Genomic DNA, 8610 nt, shown 5'->3' on the forward strand with positions numbered 1-8610 from the left:
ATTCGTTGGGCTAGTGGGCCACACGTGTGGACCCACCTGATGTATGTGTTGCTCCCACGCCGTCCAGCGGCTGTAGGGCCCATGTGATATATGTGTTTTACATCCACACCGTCTAATTGTTTGGGACGATGCTGGATGCATCCTGATGCATGTTTCAATCCACGCCATCCATTGCGTGGACTGTGGGCCCCACATTGACCTATTTATGACCTCTGATGAGGCCCGATGTGATGTATGAGAGGCACATATGTGCGGCCCAATGTGATATATTTGTGGCCCATTTGGCAAGGCCCATTATGACGTATTTATGGCCTTTGACGAGGCTTGATTTGATGTATGAGAGGCCCATATGTGCGGCCCAATGTGATATATTTGTGACCCCTTTTGCAAGGCCCATTGTGATGTATTTGGGACCCAGGCATGAGGCCCATTGCCATTGAGATTGTATATGGCCGTTGTGACATGTATTAGGCCCATATGAAGGCCCACTGTTATGTGTGGGGCCCACCTGCTGTATATGGGGCCGTGTATGAGGCCCGATGTGATGTTTACAGGGCCCATGAGTGAGGACCATGCAATGCAGCCCATTGATGTATATGAGGCCCATGTGATGCGGCTCACTCGACGTATGAGATCCTTGTGTAAGGCCCATTAAGATTGTATGCGACCCAATGGGATGTGTATTGGGCCCTTATGTGAGGCCATGGGCCCACTTTATGTTTGACTTTATGTGGGCCACTCCTTGGGAGAAATGTTGGTTAACTGTCCACATTGATGGGTAATGATGGTTAAATGTCCACATTGCGACCTTCCCTTAAGCCTTATTGGGCCTATTCTCATCGATAACGATTATCGATGCTGGTTATCGGTGCCGATTATCGAGGCCGATTATCGGTGTCGATTATCGATGTTGTATCGGTGCCAATTATTGAGGCCAATTATCGGTGCTGATTATCAATGTTGTATCGGTGCTGATTATCGAGGCCGATTATTGATGTTGTATCGAGGCCGATTATCGATGTTGATTATTACTACCAGTTATCGATACTGATTATGAGTATGTAACAGCATAACATCATGATACATGCCCATACGTATCATCTGTATGTTTATTATGAGATGTGAATTGACCATTGTATTTGCCATAGGGCAGGTTGTTTATGAGACTCTCTGATAGGCAGGGTCATCCCACATAAGTGCACGATATGTGTAGGATTAATGCATGATTGGACTGTGTGACTCATGCATCTTGCATTTTGTGATGTGACTACTGTACGCCCTAGTGACGTCAGGGTCATGGCCTCCTCAGGCATATCGTGGATGGCCAGATGGGACACCAAAAATATTTGGTTCTAGCACTGTGGGCACATAGGATGTCCTTGGGGGAGAGTCCCAGAATCCTCTGGTACTGGAGGAGACTCTAACGTCTAGACTGAGTGGATAGTGAGTGCCTGGGTGCCGAATACCAATAGGCGGAGTCTCCCACTTGTCGTTGTCTGTTGAAAGGGGGTATGGCCTTATCCGCCCGAGTGAGGGGGCTGTAAGCTGGGCTGAGTATGACCAACTCGTAAATGGGTCCGCTATCGATGAGCCAGGTAAGTATTGGCAGACTAGTGGTCAGGCGGATAGTAAGGTCTCTTCCACTTGCTGGGCTGTGCAGCTAGGGAGGCGGTAGTCAGTGTGGAGTGTACTAGACCCCGGTGATATCCCAGAGATGAGCTATACTTATATGTGGACTTACTGAGGAGGAGTTGTATCTCAACATTTTACTCATTCATTCATTCATTCACTATCCACTCGGGTTGGTGGTAGGCAATTAATTATTATGCGTACCTTCGCAATGGCAAGAATTTCAATTGGGGCACGCGACCAACCTGAGATCAGGAGTCTACCACATTAAGTCTGGCTATCCAAATTTAGGTAAGAGACTGGTTTGGATAGAAGTCTCTTATGATGGACCCCATAGCTTGCGATACTACGTATTATCATCTCGACTTCACACTCCAGCGTGGTCATTTCATTCGCACCATATATTGCATTACATCCACGACATATAGCATTTTGGGTTGCTATGTTTCTGCATTTATATGGCCTAGATAAGGTTGACGGTATTCGTGGACTCGTTAGGATTTGCATAATGTTTTACATCCTCAGTATATGATATTTAGCTTAGTATGTCACCGCATTGCATAGTTGATCTACATTGCTTTATCAGTATATGGTATTGGTTTATTATGTTTTTGCATCGCATAACCTGGATAAGATTGATGGTATTTATGGACTTACCGGCATATTTTCGCATTACTCTGATATTGCATACTTGGTACTTACCTTGCACACACACTTACACCACCCTCTAAGCTTTTATAAGCTTATGCACAATAGATGCGTGTAGGTGGCGTTAGGTCCCAGCAGCGTTGAGCTTGGACCGTGCAGTTGTCTTTCGGAACTTAGATTTTTGATATATGTATTTCCCTTTCAGCACTATATTCAAATGTTTATATTAGTGGATATGTGATGATGATGTTGTCTTTGTGATTTAGGTAAACTTGTGGTTATGCTTATTATGAGATAAATGTATGTTAGAAAATCCTCCTTGTAGGATCCCAGGATCGGAATCTGGCGTATGGGTGCCAGAAGCCGAGAATGGGGCACTACGGAGGCTGTCGACGCCGGATTCGGCGATCGAAAATTCTGTGAGCCCAGTTTTCGAGTTTGGGGCGTGACATAGGGTGCCCACCTAATTGTCCCTAAGTCACGATCTTAATATAATATAGGGTTTGGGCCCAAGAAATTTTTTGAATGGGCACCAAAATAGTTAGGAAGTTAGGCCCCAAATCATAACCTATTTTATCATACATATTGTGCATATGAACTTGGAAAGATAGTTTGCCTGTTAACCTATTTTGTCCAAATTCCTTATGTACTAGTAATGTATATATTATCTTGCAGTATTAAACTAGATATGTTTAAAGACGTCAAGTCAGGATCGTGGCAAAAGTCATTTCTTTTGGTAAAATTAGACAACTTGCCACAAACTCACACCCATCCTTGAAATCCACCACAACACACATCATTTTTAGCTCCTTTCTATAACCATAGATACCAATGTCATAATACACATCATCGATGAAAGGAAGACCAATGTATTAAGAGATCGTTTCCCATTTCATATCAAAGGGAGATCCCAATTTATAACTCATTCCGACATATGGATTGAGACATAAGTTCTAGATCCTTGAGGGTAGAAATGTTTTTAAGGAGGGTAGAAAATTATGAACCCAGCCTGGTTAAGTAGGTGTACACGTCTACCCGATCATAGGTGCAACGGAAGTGTGGTAGGCCCATAAGACCACAATCCCAAGATTGGAAGGGATCGATCCACGTTACATATAGGGCTAGATTGCTAAATAGGATTTGAGTCAACTTAAACATTAGTAATGAACTCATTGAAGGGAAAGAGTTTGGATTTAAGAAATAGACCAAGTCATATAAGTAGATCGAATCACTAAAGCATAGGCCTGACAATAGGTGCAAGCTGGGTCACTATAGGTGAGGTCAGTGTATTCACAAATGGGCTCTTTGTTTGCGAACCTAATATAAGACAGCCAATTTCGGGGACGAAATTGTTTTTAACGGGGGTAGATTATAACGCCCCAAATTTTTGCCAGGTGGGAATCAGACATCCTTGGATAGTACATTTGATTTCTGGACTTGAGTGTAAGTCCGTGTGTGTATTCACGCATGTTTGGGACCAAAAGGAGTGACCATGGATCCACCAAAACCACCTGATTGAGTCAAATTTAAGAATTTTGAAGAATATGGACAGCAAGGTTCAGTTGCACTGAGCAAACTAAGGAAACTGGGGCAGCAATGTTCGGTTGCAATGAGTAAACATTGAGCAACCAAGTAAATCTAGACAGCAGGGCTTAGTTGCACAGAGTGGGACTCGGTTGAACCGAGTAACTCTATTCAACAATATTCTGCATATTCGGATTTTGACGGTTTCATTGTAGTAACTTCAAAAAGTCATATCTATTTTTCTACAACTCCAATTGAGGTGATTCACAATCCAGATTGAAACTTGATAAGTGCAATTTCATGGAAAAATAAATGAAATATAAAAACCAAACTAAGCGAAGGTTAATTTTATAGTTTTTTTTTAAACTATACCAAAATCATTAGTTTCAGACAGCTAGTACTCCCAAAAATTTTAAAATTTTTTTATAACTCAAAATGAGATAAATTTTGTGGGGATAAATTAGACTTAATGATAAACTAATTAAAAAAAAATTTAAATAATTTGGCAACTAAAAGTATCAAAAACATTGCAAGCAATAGACCTATTAAAACTGAAAAACTTTCTGTAACTACACATTTTCAATGTGCCACATATATCTTTTTCATCTTCGAGTTTTTATGCTTGGTGTCTTCTTAGGAATTGCTTCTAATCATACTAAAAATCATCCCATATGATTAAATTAATATTTTATATTTTTAATTTTTATGCTCGGTGTCTTCTTAGGAATTGCTTCTATGCTCAGGTAGTTTCGAGTATAGTTGAATGAGGGTTCTTGATTAGGGTGATTAGAGTTGAATCACCATTTTCACTAATTGAAAATAGGCCACACTATGAATTTAGATAATTCAAACCCAATCATCATGCATGAAAAATCTTGCGACCCATTTCATTCCAAAAATGCCTTGATTATCCGAACAAGCTCTAGATCGCTCGTTTGTGGGCCACTAAACCCGAGACTATAGAAAGACGTTCGTCGTAATGGGCCGCGGGTAGTGAAGCAAGAAAGTGCCCATAAATGCTCAACTTAGGCCAAAGTTCGAGTGCTTGGGATTCGTGAATGTTGGCGTTTGATGCTTCTTATTTAACATATGCAGATAACTTAGGAATAGGACCAGTCGGTGGTTGTTAAGTTTTAAATATTGTATATTCTTCCCTATTTTTATCTTGGTTTTATGAACATGATAATGCTTAATTTTCTATTTTATACATTTTTGTGTTGCGAGGTGAATCTGAGAGCTTGGATTGAAAAGAATGCTAAAAGCATGGATTTGATGTTCAAGATCACCAAGGTAGGGGATGGATCTTAGTAGACTAAGAATGAAGAATTCGCATGTCAAAGATCCAAGGAAACTAATTACGAAGGTTGAAGAAAGGACTTGAAAGACTTCGGAATGTGCAACAAAAAACAGATAAGGTCGGTCCGACCGAACTCGCACAAAACAATCCAACAACCAAAGATGAAATTTGGAAGGTAATTTGGTTCGGCTAATAGACAATTTGGTCTGACCGAAACCCAATTCAGTCCAACCGAAAGGAGGATTCGGTGCGACCGAAAGTGCACAAAAAGCTCTAGAGAAGAACGATGAATTTTGGAGTTAATTCGGTTTGACTGACGACTTAAGTTCGGTCTAAATGACAACTTAAGTTCAATCAGACCGAACCCAAGCTCGATCCAACCGAAATCAAGTAACTAACGAAACAAAATCCTATCCAAGCTTTGTCTCGACTTCGGTCCGACTGATGCATAACGCAGCTGCGTAAATTGAGGCGGTTTCACGATCGAATTATAGAAATTCAAAGTCGGTGCGTAAGGTGGAGCTTCACAACTATAAATAGGAGTCCCTAGGACGTTCCTCGGGATCTTCTAGGGTTTGAGGAGGGGAGCAAAAGGGTGGAGAGCCACCGCCAAGAGTTTTTCTTCTTCTTCCTTAGTTTGTTTTCATGTTTTATTTAAGAGATTTTAGTTTAATCAAGTTTATAGTTAACTAAACCTCTTAGCTGGGGCTAAGAGGTGATGTTTATCTTGCTTTAATTCTTATTTATATTGAACTTCATTGATTTCTAGTTTATTTTAAGGAATAGTTTCAGTTTTCTATGGTTTATTGTGACTCAAATTACAATAAACACTGCGATAGCTTTGAATATCTTCTTTTCCTATTTGAGATTGTGGGATTGGTAAATCCTGTTGTTCACTATTGTCTCCTGGGCATGGTAGGGTGATGGAATCCCTTCTAAATCTTCACAATCCTCATCCATTGAGGCTAGTTCAATGAAAAGTTCAGAGATTTGATCATCTCTTCTTCCAATTGGATAAGATAGGACTCTGATTCCAATTGTGCTTCTTGAATCAAGTAAGGTAACATCTTGATAGCTACAAGTGGATCCTTGGTACCCTAGTTCTCACCTTCAAATTCACAAGTTTTAATCAACAATATTCACACTAAACTTCAATTATTCTAGAATTTAGATTTAGATCTTCTTCTAGTTCTAGTTATTTTTAGATACGTACAAGATTAGTCCCTGTGGATTCGACCTCAGTCTCACCGAGATTATTACTACATCGCGACCCTACACTTAGGGTTATGAACAAGTTTTTAGGGCCATTGCAGGGGACTACGACTGCATTTTTTTAAATATTAATTAGTATTATAATTAGGTTAAGATTAGGATTAACTTTCTATTTTGTTTGTAGGTTAGGATTTTTTTTTGAATTTATTTTTAGAATTTAACTTGGTTTTCTGTTTTGTAGGATTCTAACATAAAAATCTCCGATTTGATAACCTCTTTCAAATTTTCCCTCTTTTATCTTTTTTAGATATCTTATTTGTCTTATTTTGCGTAGTTTTTTTAAAAAGGTTTAGTTGTTTAAATACTTGAAGGCTGCGAGTGTTGCATGCCTAAGTGGGTTCGTGACAACACTCAACGTCTCTTAGGTGAAGGAAGATTACTTGAAGGGTTGCCTATCCGTCACAAGACTAGACACCACTTGAGATCCTCATAATCAATTGAAGTGATGGCTACAAATCCACCTCAACCTCCAGTTGAGGAAGCTCAGGATGAGAATGAGGTGCACATGCACCCCCGCCTCGTACCTTACGAGATTATTTACAACCAGCAGGGGTGAGCACACCTTCCTAGATGATTTTTCCAGACAATGCAGGAAATATGGATATTAAGCCAGGAGTAATCCAACTCCTTCCAAAATTTCATGGACTTGAATATGAAAGTCCATATCTATACATGAAAGAGTTTGATGAGATAATAGCCACTTTATACTTTCCTAATGTGTCTGAGGACACGATCAGGCTGAAACTCTTTCCCTTCTCCTTAAAAGAAAAGGCTAAGATGTGGTTGCATTCACTACGTCCATGATACATTGGCAGATGTACCATAAGACGAACACCATCAGAAAGTCGATCATGAACTTCACCCAAAAGGAATATGAGATATTCTTCCAATGTTGGGAGCGGTTCAAGGATCTTGTCAGTTCATGCCCACAACATGGCTTCGAAACATAGCGCATAACAAATTTCTTCTATGATGGACTGACATCTTCCATGCACCAATTAGCCTAGAGGATGTGCAATGGGAAATTCATGAATAAAGATGTCGATGATGTCTGGGATTACTTTGACAAACTTGCTGAAAATGCACAATCATGGGACATCTCCACAAGACCTAACACCACTTCTAAGCCTACTCAATCAAATGTGAGGGGCGAAATATATGTTTTGAAAAAGGAAGATGATATAAATGCTAAAGTAGCTAATCTCACAAGGAAAATCGAGGCCATGGAACTTAAGAAGGCTAAGGCTAAGTTGTTTGTGGTATTTGTGCTTGCAACGTTCATATAACTAAAAATTGTCCAACAATACCTACTTTTCAAGAAACATTGAATTAGCAATTGAATACCATGAACAACTACCAAAGACCTTTCAGTGGACTCACCTCAAATACATACAACTCTAGCTAGAGGAACCATCCCAATTTCGGTTGGAGGAATGGACAAATGGCTAACCCTCAAGGGGCTCTATCTCAACTCTTAAATCAAAAGAAGCCTCAGGAGGATCTGGTTTTAAAACACATCCAAAATGAAGAGCTTTTTAATCAAGGCACATTATAAGCCTCACAAGACCTTAACAAGATCATTCAACGGATTGAGTCAAACTTAATGACTGGGGAGAAAGGGATGCTTCCAACGCAATCCCTCCCTAATCTAAAACTGCAATGTGAAATTAGTGACTTAATCTCTTCAAATCAAATGGAGCAAGCTAAGTCTATCACCACTCTTAAGAATCAAAAGAAAATTGACAAGACTATTTCGGTAAGGGCTGAAAAGCCTAAGGATCCGAAAGAAGATGAGAATGATGGACCTAACAATGTTCCACCTGGGTTAGAACTAAAACCTCAAAGTAAACCAATTGCGTTATTCCCTCAACGATTGATTGCACCAAAACCTCTCTCTAACTCTTAAGATATCCTAGAGGTACTTAAGCAAGTGAAGGTCAACATCCCTCTACTAGATGTCGTTAAACAAATACCTTCAAATGCCAAATTTCTAAAAGATCTATACACTACCAAAAGACGGCAAAACATACAAAGGAAAATCTTTTTGATAAAAAAGTGAGTGACATATTCAAGCAAGATGTGCCGCAAAATTACAAAGATCCCGGTAGCCCAACCATCACTTGTGTAATTGGGAATTACCGGATTGAGCATGCACTTCTTGACTTGGGGGCAAGTGTTAACTTGATCCCCTACTCAGTTTACGAACAACTAGGTCTTAGTGAATTAAAACCCACCCGGAC

At 40.0% G+C, this 8610-nt stretch overlaps 1 non-coding gene across 1 annotated transcript; it reads right to left on the bottom strand.

Annotated features, from left to right (window-relative positions):
* Positions 1–7203: 7203 nt before the first annotated feature.
* On the bottom strand, positions 7204–7310 carry LOC131241700 (small nucleolar RNA R71). Its single transcript, XR_009169256.1, has one exon. It is a non-coding gene; the product is annotated as a small nucleolar RNA R71 (small nucleolar RNA).
* Positions 7311–8610: the final 1300 nt, after the last annotated feature.

This window comes from Magnolia sinica, chromosome 3 (assembly GCF_029962835.1).
Source record: "Magnolia sinica isolate HGM2019 chromosome 3, MsV1, whole genome shotgun sequence".
NCBI lineage: Eukaryota > Viridiplantae > Streptophyta > Magnoliopsida > Magnoliales > Magnoliaceae > Magnolia > Magnolia sinica.